Source organism: Furipterus horrens, unplaced genomic scaffold, assembly GCF_987537825.1.
Source record: "Furipterus horrens unplaced genomic scaffold, mFurHor1.1.pri manual_scaffold_5, whole genome shotgun sequence".
Taxonomy (NCBI): domain Eukaryota; kingdom Metazoa; phylum Chordata; class Mammalia; order Chiroptera; family Furipteridae; genus Furipterus; species Furipterus horrens.
In genome coordinates this window covers 198,139,380-198,153,478 of record NW_028327175.1, presented here as the reverse complement: position 1 = coordinate 198,153,478, position 14,099 = coordinate 198,139,380, and positions in this window count along the sequence as shown.

Genomic DNA, 14,099 nt, shown 5'->3' with positions numbered 1-14,099 from the left:
CCCCTTTTCCATGAAGCTGCCACCCTGGCTCCGGCTCACAAACGAGCGAGCTCTTCACACTCGGGGAGCGTCTCCTGCTTGTCTGCCTTTGGCGGTTACCCAGGCTGCCGGGAACGTGAACATTTTTATATGTGCACATTTTGTTCTACTGCATTCTGTCAAGAATGAGGACCACATCTTTCTGTGTGGCCTGCTGCGCCAGTGTTGGGCCACCTCACTGTTATTGAAGGATAGAGACAGTCCCTTTCTAAAAATAATTTTCAATGTAATTTTGAATAGAGTCACTCAGTGTCCAGTGCACTGGACATAGGACTGTTAATTCACTTAGTAAGTAATATGCATGTAGTATGTTCATTGTAGGAACATTTAGATAACAGCATGCAAAAAATGAATGAATCGTCACACAATTCTGCACCAGAAGGTAGCATTTTGGCGTTATATCCGTCCTTCAGAATTTCCTGTGCACATTTTTCCATGAATAAAGTTTGTTAACCACGTCATGTGAAAACGCCTTGGTGAAGATTTGAAGATTTTTATTTGAGATGGTGTGATGTACAGGCCATGTGGTTTCATGACATTTTCTTGGGGGGGGGTGTCTTAGGTGTCCTTTGAAGTAATGGGTGGCTGGTCACCTGCAGTCGCCTCTGAAGCCTGGATGCAGCAGATCTGTGATGGGGGCTGGGAAGAGTGTGGCCCTGGGGAATTTTCAGTAACTTGGACTCAAAATTTGCACCCCGAGTATCACCTGGGCAGGTATTCCAGGTGGCTGATGAGGGTCTGTAAGCTGCTTCTCACTGAGGCTGTTCGGAGAGGCAGCAGCTACCCACTTCCCTATGGTTAGTATGCTCCTGAGCAACACTGCGGGCTAGTTTAGTGTATATAATTTTATTATTTTTTAAGAGATTTTATTTATTTTTAGAGAGAGGGGAAGAGAGGGAGAGAGGGAGAGAAACATTGATGTGAGAGAGAGACATTGATTGGTTGCCTCCTGTACACAACGCAGACCAGGGAACAAACCTGCGATCCAGGAATGTGCCCTGGCTGGGAATCGAACCGGTGACCTTTTGCTTTGCAAGGATGACGCCCAATCAACAGAGCCCCACTGATAATTTTATAAAATTTGGATCCTATATAAGAATCCTTTATATCCTTAATGAGTTAGGGAAATTCTAATTTCTTGCCTTACTTTTAATAGCCACCTAGTATTTGGCTATTAGAAGAAATATTTAGTGCCTGCTGAATGCTCGGCGCTGTGCTGGGTGCTGGCTGGGGCTCCGATGCTAAGCAGGGTGAAGTCCTGCCTCTCACTGGGTCGCCGGCCTGGGTCAGGGAGTGTGGGCTGGTAGTGATGAGCGCACCTATGATTAGGATAGTGTGACAAATGGCGGTGACGCAATAGTGTGACCAGATTTGGTTTTCAAGCTTTTGGCTGACCCGTGGTCCTCAATTTCACAACCTGTTGGTGGAGAGGGCAGTTAAGTTTGGCAATTGCTCTTCCACCTAAGCTCACCTAACGTCACCGCAGATGCTGCGGCAGGGACGGCGGTGTGCCTGGAAGGCCCCTGTTGGAGAACCTTCTGGTCGTACCTCAGAGAGGAATGGGTCTAGCAGGACTGTCCAGCGTTCCCTCTCCTGCGGGTGTGGCACTGCTCTGGAACTACCTGTGCTGGTTTACCAGGTCAGGCGGCCTGGGGAGTCCAGCCTTGACCCTGGCTGGGAACCCCGGCCTGGCTGCTGGGTTTATTGCATCACTGACAGGTCACTTTCTGAGCCTCAGTTTCCTCATCTGTGAAATGCAGATACCACTGCACGATGGAGTTGCATATGAGCGTAGCACATGTTTGTTTTCTTGGGATGAGAAAAGTAAACTTTTCAGTTATTAGCTGACTCCAGGTTTGTGCTTCTAAGACATCTGTGGGATTCCTAGTTCTTAAATTTGGCACTATATTTTAGAAAAACTCAGAGTCACACCCATAAACTCACTATCCAGATTTTTAAAATGTTAATATTTTGCTGTATTTATTTCATCTCTGTTTTCAAATAAGCCTCACATACTCGAAGCCTTATTTATACCCTGCCCTCACCCCATTTCTACCTCCCATTCTTAAATACTGTACCCATTTATGCCTTTCTGCTCACGTGGTGTCCACATGTGCTTCGGAAATTCACATCAATGGTGTACTGCTTCTCTCCTGGAATGATCCCCACTGTTCAACATCCAGTGTGGCTGGTAAGATGCAGAAGGAAAGGGAGAATGTGACCGACAGGGTCCCTGGGAGGGAACAACGAAGCAGCCGTAAGGTGGCGCAGGGTGAAAACTGCACACACTAACCGGAGTTCTCTCTCCCAGGAAAACACGCGTGTGTTGATCGCACCCAATAGCTGAGGGGTGTTAAAAATAAAACGTCCCGGTTGTCGCCCCAGAAGCAAACCGTAACTAGCGTCACAGTTCTTTGATTCCCCGACTCAGTCTTTGAAATGTCTCCAGGTCATCTTTCACTTGGGAAAGTACTGAGCTAAGCGATTAGGACTAGTTATAGCAGTTTCCTTTAAAAATGGCGCCTGGCTACATTGCTTTGGAATTGACAGGAAGTGAACGTGGCCTCGCCGGTGGCCGCAAACACCAGCTGGACCATCGAGCACAAAGGTGCTTTCCCCTTGACTAGTGGCGCGTGGCAACAATGCTCTCACCTTCGAAGGATGCCCACCACACTCGTTCTAGGGTTGCCACAGGGCGCTGGCTTCTTGGTTGGGAAGTACACGGGTAGGCAGAAGTAAGCTTACAGTTCGTATGGACCCTAATACACCGATTAATACGTAATAATACAAGGAGAGTAAACTGTTCCGTGTGCTCACAGCGGCCAGCCTACTTCTGCCCGCCCCTGTATTTCGTGCCTGCGTGTACGGTGATTTCTAGAGAGCTGGGATGGGGGGGCCCGTGGCATGACTTAGCCTCCCGTTTAATGGAACTCATAACATGGCAACCAGCTCTCAGTTTATTTAAAACGAAAACCAGTTGGTTTAATTTTGTTGTTTTGCTTTCCTCGAGCTCAGCACGCCGCCGGTGGTGTGATTTTCCAAATCACCTGTCTTCAGGAAACGGAACAAGAAATGCTTTTCTGCATTGAACTTTGATCTAGCAGCGTGTCCGACTGACGTAATTCGAGGGCTCATTTCCGGTGGTTTAGGTCATTAACTAATTTCCCAAGAAATATTTCAATGCTGACCACCCTCGCCACCTCGGGACCAGTTAACACAAACGTGAAGAAGCCATACAGATTACCGCTCCTGGTCTCAGAAACAGCTCGGGTTGCTTTTCCAATGTTGTAACGAAGTGCCTTTCAGCCCCTTTACCGGACTCTGTTATAGGCTATTGCTGTAATTTAAAACCTATGTACCCGGACTCCTGACCTTGTTATAACATCACTTTGTAATTCTCAAAATACTTGGCTCCTGAAGATTTTCTTAGCACCGGCCATTTATTCGTAGAGAGTCCGGATGATTTGTCCTCAGTGTTGTATTACCCATCTCTCCTCGGCTGGTGAAACCTAACATTCTTATTGAATTGCCTGACAGAAATCCTCCCGTTCTTTCATTATTTCACAGCTTAAGGTGGCAGTCAGTTGTTAGCGTTCTCCATTTAAAGAAATCCCCTTCCTTGGGACAATGGCCCTTATGCCTTCATCAAGCTGCGGTGTCCAAGTGGCTTTTTTTGCTGGGTTCACCATTAGTTCATCACGGTGCTGGGGGTGCCATGGAGAAGCACAGCGTTCCACGGGTGACAAGCGTGGGAGCGGTCATGGCAGTGGAGGACGAGTGTGTGAATTTGGCCCTGAGCGCCCTGCCCCTCGTTACTGCCGCTGGTCAGATGCACGTGGACATTAGTTACCGGAAGTCTAGAACGGGCGCTGTTCGCTGAGAGGTTGATGGCCTGGCTTTCTGTTCACTTATGTTCATGAATGTGTCCTGTTAAGGGTGGACTTGACCTTTGCGTGGCAGTAAGATGTATCATTTCAGAACCTCCTGGGCCTATGCTGTCGGTATCCAGGGTTTTGTTTTTGACTCCGATCTAAGGCTGTGGAGGAGTAACATAAATCGACTTAGGAGAAAAAGCAGATACGATCAGAGGGAATATATTTAATGCCTCAGGGGGGAATTCTTCATGGATATTAACGCACTGTTAATAATAGTAATACTAGATTCATACATTGAGCAGGGCTTGTTCCCAGAGCCACTTGAATAGCCAATGGTGTCACCAAGGCTCGGCACATTGGATATCTCGAAAGACCCAGTTTTTGGCTGAAAACAGTGAAATAGTTGGATTTACCCATGACCTTGAAGCTGGTGATGGGGGGCCGGGGGGTAAACCTGTGGCCACATGCAGAGGAAAGAGCTTCTTGGGATTAACTGGGAAACAGGAGGACTAACCTGAAATTTAAACTTGAAATTTAAACTGGGGTTTCAAGGCAAATTTTTATTTGGCCACCCGTAAACACTTCAGCAGGTTTGTTATTGATCCAAAATGACCAGAACCCAGGAGAGAAGATTGTGCCTGGTTCTTTTCTCTCTCTCTTTTTTTAGATGGTGTTTAGACCTCTTTTGCCACTATTCCTAAGTCATTTTCATCTTATTGATCTGAACTGCTTTCTTCCTCTTTGGAGCTTCTTAGTGGAGTGGGTGAGAGGGAAAAATAATTGAGGGAAAGTTATTTTCAGTACCTGTTGCCTCAAGCAGCTAATTGTAGGTTGGGAATTAAAGGGATAAAAAAAGCAAACAAAAAAACCAAACCTGTAAAAGGTTCTGCCTTTTTGGCAACTCAGGAGAAGAACCTGACAAGAGAGGGAAGTGGACATGGAGGGGTGACAGCTGTCGCATTTGGGGGTGTAATTCCCATTGCTTTTGGGAGGAAGAGAGTCACTTTTGTTTTCATTAGCCCTCCAGCTCTATAGATATAGATCAGGAGTTGGCAACTGAAGAAGTCAGTTTGAAACAAGCCTCCTTGGACTTATATCAGAAAACTTGCTGAATGCGGGGCATCCCATCTCCTTGGGCATCCAGAGAACTGGCACCTAAAGGCTTCTTAAAGCCTGGCCTCTCATTGAATGTGAGGGCCTCAGAAAACATCGAGTCATGGCTGTTCTTCTAATGGAATCATCCATCACTGCCAACTGCTTGCTGGAAAAAAATATCAGGGGTCTCTCACAACAGCCTTCAAACGCTCAGGGACCCGTGCCAGGTTGACTGTTGGGATGGGGCACCACCTTCTCTGGGCCGCCACTTGTAGCCCATCCTGCAGACCTGCCTGTGATTCAGCTGGTCCTTCATTCCTTTTATTTTTCCTCTCTTCCGTCTCTCGTCCTTCTTCCTCTCTCTGTCCTTTCCTTCAGTCAATAGGCAGATAAAAGGATCTGTGCAGCAGTTGACTTAGGAAAATAGGGCCATTGGCGGATATTTGAAAAGGATGCTCAAGACTCCATTGGGCCGTTTGGTCCAGGGGGTGGCGGTTGGCCAGGGATAAATCAGCCCTTTGCCTGCCCACAAGACCTAGTGCTGGGTCTGATCTGGCAGGTGTTATGCCAGGAAATAAGTGGGCCTTTGGAGGGCCCACTGCGCTAGCACATCTTACTTCCGGTACATTAAAACAGAAACTCATGCGTTGTGGAGGAGGGATTTGGCCAGGCAGGAGCTTAGGAGATGTTCCCACTCCCCCTTCCAGGCCCGGCTCAGGTTTAGCAGAACAGGCCTCTGGAGTTTCAGAAGACAGTAAGTGTTTGGGCCACCATGTTTTGTTTTTTTTTAAATAATTTATTTGTTTATTTATTTATTTTTAGAGAGAGGGGACAGGAAAAAGAGAGGGAGAGAAACATCACTGTGTGGTCGCCACTCACTCGCGCCCCCAACTGGGGACCTGACGTGCAACCGAGTCATGTGCCCTGAATGGGAATCGAACCAGCGACCCTTGGTCCGCAGGCCGACGCTCAATCCACTGAGCCACAGCAGCCAGGGCCTCAACCATGGGGTTTTTTAAAAATGCATATTAGCAAGGTGACTGTTTGGGTGGTATCTAGATTTTCCAAGTCTAGCCATGTTGAAGAGAGATGCTGGGAAAATGTTGTGAGCTTGCTTGTTCTTCAAGCAAAACGCCCCCCTTGAAATAGGACTTCTTGGGAGAATGTGGAGCAGTGATAGCAGCTTTTGGCAGGTTGTCAGGAGACCGAGTCTGGCCCACTTCGCTTGGAGCGCTGGGGTGCGCGAGAGAACTCGGCTTCCAGCGTCTTCTGGAAGGCTTTCCGGGGCTCCTGCCCGTGCTGGCGTGGCCGGAGCCTCTGGCCCTTTGCCTTTGAAAGGCAAAGGCTCTCAGCTTCTACAAACATGGGCGTCAGTTTCTTAAGCATTTGAGTCGATGAAGGTTTAGAGTAAGAAAAACAAGTGTTTCCCCGCATCCTGCTTAGAGTCCTTAAATGACGTTACCGCCCCCCAGCAGAGGACACTGGATCGTTTTGTTCTTGCACAGTGCTCCCTCTCAAAACAAATCAGCGAGGGTGATGCTAGGAACCCACCGAACAGATGAGGAAACCCAAACCACGGAGGCTGAGGAGCATCCTCCAGGGCACATAGCTACCACAGGCATTCCTCGTTTTCTTGTGCTTCCCAGATGCTGCGTTTTTCACACACTGAAGGCAAGACGCTCTCCCAGCAAAAAGATTGTAGCTCACTTTCCTGTGCTCCTCGCCTTACAGCTTTGCTCTGGGACCAAACCTGCACTGTCTCTGAGGCAAGCCTGCCCCTGGAGGACGAGGGTTCACCCCCAAGCCTAACTCCAGAGTGGGAGCTAACCCACTACACCATCTTGTTTATCTGTATAGACGATGACATCATGTTTTATTTTCCTGCCATTCATTCATTCATTCTTATTTTATGTAATTATTTGTTGACCCATACTAAGTTCCAGACTCTGTGCTAGGTTCATTCAGCACAGATGCTGGGTCTTGATTCTCATTTTTTCTACTATAACTGGTTCTCTGGTCTCATTTATTGGACCAGAGTAGGTGCTCAATAAATACATGCATGCTCTGTGAAGGACTGCCCGGAAGGGCGGATGTAGTTCAGGGTACAAGTCTCTGCTTGACCCATCCGAGGGTGCATTCTGCTCTGCTGGGCATGGAGGAAAACCCAGGATGGGAGCCATGGGGGCTCACTTCGCTGCAGGCTGAAGGAGAAGCATGGAAAATATTTAAGTTGATCAATCGATAAATCATTCTCCAGTTTATCCCCTAACAGCTTCCTCAGTTTACCTTCAGCTAGACTTCCCCCTCCTCCCCGCCTCTCTTTGTTCCCTCCCTCTCCCTCCGTGTGTGTCTGTCTTGGCTCCCCTGCTCCACCCCCCAACCGTTCTTTTGAGGTCTTAATCTTCAGGGCCTCTCCCACTTCCTCTAAGAAGCCTTCCCAGACTCCACACATCATATTAATCTCACCTTTTTCCATATCCCCCAAGCGTGTTTTCTTGTATTTCACTTACAGCACTTAACAAAGTCTAATTCATTTCTCGTTCAGAATAGATTTTGTGCACCGGTAGTCACCTGTCGTGGGTTAGGAGCCACCGGAGGCCAGGAACCCCCCTGCTTCACGGCTCCCCAGCACCCTGCATCACGCTTTGTGTGAAGTAGGGAGCAGTAAGCGTGGATTTGGTTAGAATTTGCCAAGAGACATTTCCCAGGTGTCCCCCATCCTTGTCCTTAGTGCTTTGACGGCCTTTGGAAGTAACAGCGCATTCCCTAAGCTCCAGGAAAGGGTTTGAAAAGAGTAAGGAGATATTTTCAGAACCAAGGTGTGAAATGAACGTCTCTGCCTTAGCAATGGCCAGAGAGGAATGCATATCGTTTTGATAAACTGACTCCGATGTTTCTTGCCAGATCATAACATGAGCTGGATATGTTCTTCAGTTTTCATCCCATGTTTAAAGCCATATTTTTTTTTTTTTCTTTTGGGCCATTTTCGTTTCAATGTACTTTCTAAGAACACCTGATTGTAACACTTCTCTTGGGAGATCGTGTTTGAAGACCTTGAGTTACCTTCTCTGCATATCTCAGTCATGGCTTTAATCACATCCTCAGCCGTTTTAATTATTTAGCATCTTTTTGAGATTACATTTTTTATCCCTAATTATATGACAAAGATATATACCATGAAGTATTTATCATGTAATTATGGTTGAAATGTACGGTCTCCCCAAAGATGTGAATAATAGCGTTAAGTATTCTATCTTTAATTAAAGGAGTCTGGTGGACCGTGCTGGGGTGCCCCGGTTAAGCCGAGAACTACATTTCCCAGCATTCCCTTGCCTACAGGGCTCCGGGTCAGAGTTGACCCAAAGAGGAGCCTATGCAGACTGGGACTGCTGTCACCCTCTGAGGTCTGTTGGCTGTCAGGAGAGGCGATCGATGGCAGAAGAGGTGTTTAATGGGTCCCGCCTGTCCTTGCTCTCTTCTCATTTGCATCCAGCGTTTCTTCCCGACTGCAGGGCCCTGATGCCCAGCTGGAGCATGAGGCCCATCCCCGACGTGTGGCTGCAGACCTGCAGGACAGCAGGTGAGCAGAGGCTCGTCCGCAGCTGCTCTGCAGTGTTTCGGTGGCCGCCATGCCTGCCCTCTCTGACTGACTGCTCGGTGACCGCTGATCCTCCGGGACCCCTCCTGCACCTCCGTGCCCCTCCCCCAGATCCTCACACAACTAGATATGGTTGGATTCCTATTTTTTAAAAAAGCGCTATTCCATGTCCTTGGGGTGTCTCTGCTCCCCTAGTGCATCCTGCCTGACACAAGACGTCACAAGTGTGAAGTCTATTCGTAGAAGGGCTTCCATTCTGTGAAAGGCCCTTGTGAAGGGCACGTGTTTGGAGGTGAATGAAGGTGCTAAAACCTGTTTGACTCGCTTCTGTGGTCTCCAGGACGTGACGAGATGTCTTTTTCATAGGAAGCTGACGCTTCTGGTCTGCTGCCACTTGTGAGGGCAGGTTTGTGTTTATCCAGACGAGTTCCTAAAAGAGCCGACACTCACAACATGCTTGCTTCCGTCCCTCGCCCCTTCCTCCCTCTCTCCCTCTCCTACGACCCTTAGGTTTTTGGGCGGCGTGGTGGGGATTTTGTACTAGGCGGCCAGGTTTCAGCTCGATCAGGAATGCAACAAATCCATGCCCTCCACTCGACTCAGAGACGTGCCTTGACGCTGCTAAGCTCACGGGCTGCGGAAGCGTTCCTTGTGGGTCTTGTTCCCCTAAACTTTTCAGGCAGCCTGCCCCCCATCCTCTGCCCGCTGACCTGGGCACCCACTCACCCCTCCCTCAGTCCCGTTCTCCCTCCCTCCCTCCTTTTCTCCCTCCATTCCAGCCTTTACCCGTCCACCCATGTACCCATCCGTCTATCCCCCTGCCCACCCACTCCCCATCTGATCCTGACACCTCGGAATGACCCCCATGGACGTGGCGTTGGGCACGGGAGGGCGGGCTCTGTCGCAGACCTGTCAGGTGTGAATGCAGGTGTCCTAACTCACCAACCGTGGAGCCTGGGGGCTGTTATTTAACTTCGGGCCTTGAGTCCTTGGTCTTCGTGTGGGGTTTGTATGGTGTCTATTTCCCAGGGCGGCTGTCAAGGGCCGGGCGAGCTCACGGGCACAAAGTGGTCCGTGCCGACGTGCGACGTGTTACGAGCACACAGTGTTCATTGCTGCCGCCGTTTTTCCTGTTTGTTTTTTTTTTCCCTCCAGCCGTGGACATATAATTGACATATAATTTGTCATTTATCATAGATGACGCACATGTAGATCTTTGTCTTTCAGAAGCTTACAGTTCACTGGGGCGGGGCGGGGGGGCCGGCACATAAGCCAGCAAAGTGGGCTGGGGCTCAGAGTCAGGCAACGAGAAAGAGGTGTTTTCCCCTGAAGCCTGGAGATACGGGAGGTGCAGCAGATCACCATTATGTGGATACATATACAATTTAAGTATATTACATAATCATCTTCATAATCATCGTTGAAAAGCCGAAAGCCTCCAAAATGATCACCTCCCAACATATCTCCTACACGCATGCGCTTTCCGTTCTGGACAAGCCCCCCTCTTCCCCTTGGGATGGTACCCGAAGTCACAAAACTATGCAACCCCACACCTTACCCCTCCCTGGCACATTTGTTTATTTATTTATGAAAGGACTTTGCTGTTTTTTTTTTTTTTTTTTTTTTTTTTTTTTAGAGAGAGGGGAAGGGAGGGAGAAGGAGAGGGAGAGAAGCATCCATGTGAGAGAGAAACATCAATTGGTTGCCTTTCATACATGCCTGAGCGAGAACCGAACCCGTAACCTGGGTGTGTGCCCTGACCGGGAATCAAACCTGTGACCTTACGTTTTGCAGGACGACGCCCACGCAGGCCAGGGCAGGGGAAACCACTTCTGATTTGTGTGCAAGCAGCTAAGTTAATGGGGAGCAGAGACGGAGGGGCCCCTGAGGCATGGGGCGCTCCCTTCCACCGAGACTAGGGCTGTGATTGCAGCTGCCTCTGGGCTGCGTCTTTTGTTGCCTTTTGGGCTTTTTTCTGTCCTGCAGTGTCGTTACAAATCATCGGACTATTGATCGCCAGCTATAGGCTGTTACATTTAAAAACTGGGAGCTTTGTCTTTGGACGTACAAACTATTCAGCTGTTCTGTGAGTTTGTAAGGTGGTCCAGCCCTGCGCCTGTAGCGTTTCGTGGGTGCCGTGTTCCAAGGGAGACCGGTCGAGTCCACGCTGTCATGTTCTCCAACGGGAAAGAGCGTCAGTGACCGGGAAGCAGCTAGTTCTTACTGAGAACAGCGTGGCTCCTAGAGATCCTTCCTCTTCGGGATTCTGCTCAGAGAGTAAAGCAAGGCTTGAGTTCAGGTTTTACAAGAGAGAAAGCTGAAAGAGTAAAAAAAAAACAACTGAAGCCTTATGACGTAGGAACTGGAAAATTCCAAACCAGACAGCCTGTGACTCCAATCCTGGCTTTGCAAGTGACCAGCTGGGTGATTCTGGGCAAGTTTCCTGGGTCCCAGGCTTCACGTGCCTCACAGGCCAAGGGTTTGGATGAGGCCCACCCACATTCCCCGCACAAACTGTGGGGAAGTCCACCACTTCAAAGGTGAATCTCATCAAAACACACAGATACATTCCAAATAGTGTTTGACCAAGAATCTGGGCACCGTGGCCCCGCTGAGTTGATTTGTCTAGGTGTGGACTTATTTCCATCCTTGTGTATCCCAGCTCAGTACCGAAAATGTAGCACAGGTCTTCAGTTCTCAGAGATTTTCAGCAGGTCTGTTTCTGAATACTGCTTGCCCCGCGTTCCCTGCATTCCCGGGTCTGGGCCTCCTGCTGGAAGACGTGGGAATCGTATTTTTCCTCCATGTCGCTTGATGGTTCTTTCCGATTTAAGTTTTATTTTCTCATCATGCTGTGTTCCGAGTGAGCTCCTCAGCAGCACTTCCATGGACTAATTCTCTCTGTATCCAGCTCAGAATTGATTCCACCCAGTTTCTTTTCATTTCTAGGATTTCTGTTTGTTATATCTACTTCTTGTTTTATATTTGCCTATTTTTGATACATAATGTCTTTAAATGAATCGATACTATGGTTTACCTCTTTGAATACTTTAAACATAAATAAAATCTTTGGTTGATGGAGCTGTAACATTAATTTCCTTTGGAGTTAATGCTTGTAATTTTGTTGTTTAGACTTATTTGCCTCCCTCAACTTTACAGAGGTATCACTGACAAAATCGTAAGATGTTTAAACTGTACGATATGATGATTTGATATGCGTACACTTGGTGACAGGATTTCCCCACCAAGTTCTGAGCGGAGGTTTTAATTCTGGTCTTCTGTTGTGGTTGACTTTTCTCGCTCTATTGACCTTCTTCCTGTCCAGCAGTCAAGCCCCTCTTACCTGGCAGAAATGAACCTCCCTGCAGTTGCTTCCTGCTTCCAGCCCTGGAGATCAGCTATTCAGGTCCAAGGTGATGTTGAGCTTTTGTTTTAGAATCTGAATCTTTTTTTGTTTTATAATTTATCTGTCATTGTGATGGCGTTTGGAGCAGCGGGGTATCAACGTGTGAGTTTATTGTGTTATCTTAACTACTAGCTCATGTGATTTCAACATTTTTTGCTTGGCTGTTGGCAAAAGATAGATGATCTGGCTGAAAACAGTGAGAAAAAGAATGCTGGTGGTTCCAATATTTACAGCCATGAGTTCCGGTTGATGAAGGGAACCTTGGGGTGGTGTTTGCAAATCTTAGCCCGCTGGACCCTCTCTTAGAATTGGTGCTGCCACCACTACCAACAGGATCACCGGGGCAGCTGGAAGTGGCCTTTGTCTTGGCTGCTAGTGGCAGGATGACATTGTCTACTTCATTCCTCTTTTGGGGTGCAGGGGGAACTGCACTGTCTTGATTTTCCTTGCTGGAGATAACGTGAGAGGAAGAGCGTTGGAGGGCGCTCTGGAGCGCTGCGCCGTGGCGAGCGGCATTGGGAAGACTCCTCGTGAACTCTCGTTGGCGAAGACGGCGTGGGGACCCGGAGGAGGAGTCTTGGAAGCAGGTGGGTCTTGTTCTGACCGGGCCCAGCCTTAACCGGTCCTGTGAGCACAGCGGGGAAACCAGGGAGCCCGACTCCTCTTCCTTACACGGGAGAAGCAGTAGCTGTCACTGCTGTGGCCTTCAGCTTTGATCCGGCAGCTTGGGGCAGGAGAACAACTTCCCCCCTGTACCCTCTCCTATGTGACAGCTTCCTCGTGGAGTTCAGTGGGGGCATTGAAAAGCCCAGGGCACTTGGCCCTTTATGAGCCCCTTGTGCCGCTGTTCTCATCCCTGAGAAAACCAGCTGATTGCTGTTTTTTGTGTGTGATTTCTGTTATTTCTTGGGGTCCGAACCGTAGAACTTGAAAGTGGGCCCAGGCTCAGCCCTTTCCCACGCTGGCCCCCTGCCTCGCGTGCCCTCTGTCTCCACACTGCCCCAGGGCAGGCACCCGTGAGGGGCACACCCTCAGCGCTCGTGCTTTGCTTTGGCTTCTGACCGCCGGTCACTAGCGCTGCACCAGGGAGCACTGTCTGCGTTGGGACCTCGTGGTGGGACGAGGAGCGACTCATTCCGAGAGGCCGCTGATCTCCGGGTAAGACCCCTGATCCGGGCCTCCCGGGACCCACGCAGGGAGCCCTGTGGCTTTGGGCTGGTTTTAGCTTCTCCACTGCTAAGACGGAGGGTTGCACTTGACCATGGCTAAGAATCCACAGCAACGGATGCTTCTTATTGCTCCGGCCGTGCCTGTCCCAGGGACGGGCTGGTCCTTCCCAGCAGCTGGGGGTGCTTCTGGGGGGGCCTCAGGGCTGGGTCCGCAGGGTGGTCTTGCAGTCCCTTCCCGGACTTCAGTTTCTTTTTAGAGGGACCTCTTTAGTTCTGTCTCTGGCCCATTTGCTATGAATCGGACCCATACTAAGTCCTTTCTGAATTCTGCTCGCTTTAAAGGCAAGATACCCAGACGAAATAGCCAGGATTGGTGCACTTTCCTCTTCTGGTTCCTGTGTGAATAAAGGTTATTGTTGCAGGAAGGTGGAGAGGTTGAATTAAATTCAGTGCTTTGATGCTGAACCTTGACAGATATTAAAAGTGAAGGGAAAGGGGGGAGGGGATCCCAACCCAAGCCTGGAGGCTTTTGAGTAGCTAGAAAAATCATTGCATTAAGCCACAATAAACATCAATCTGCAGGTATGTTGTAATTTTATTTTTTTAAGAGAACAGCGAATGGCTGTAACTGCTTTTGTATTGGAGCAGGGAAGCTGTACCCGAACCTGAAAATCTTCCTCTGTTACCCCTAATATGGGCTCACAAGTACATCGCCGTCTTGAGGAAGCCCAATTAAAAAGGGGGTAATCCTCTTTTCAAGTCCTCGGGTTTAATTTTCATGATTACGGTAGATTATCCGTCATTCTGAGTCTGGGTCTCCAGGAAAGACAGCATCTTCTCTTCAGTCCCTTTCAACAGTTGTTTATGGCAGTTTCAGCCTCTTTCTGCCTCTGGGAGCCTCTTTATTTTTAAAGCAA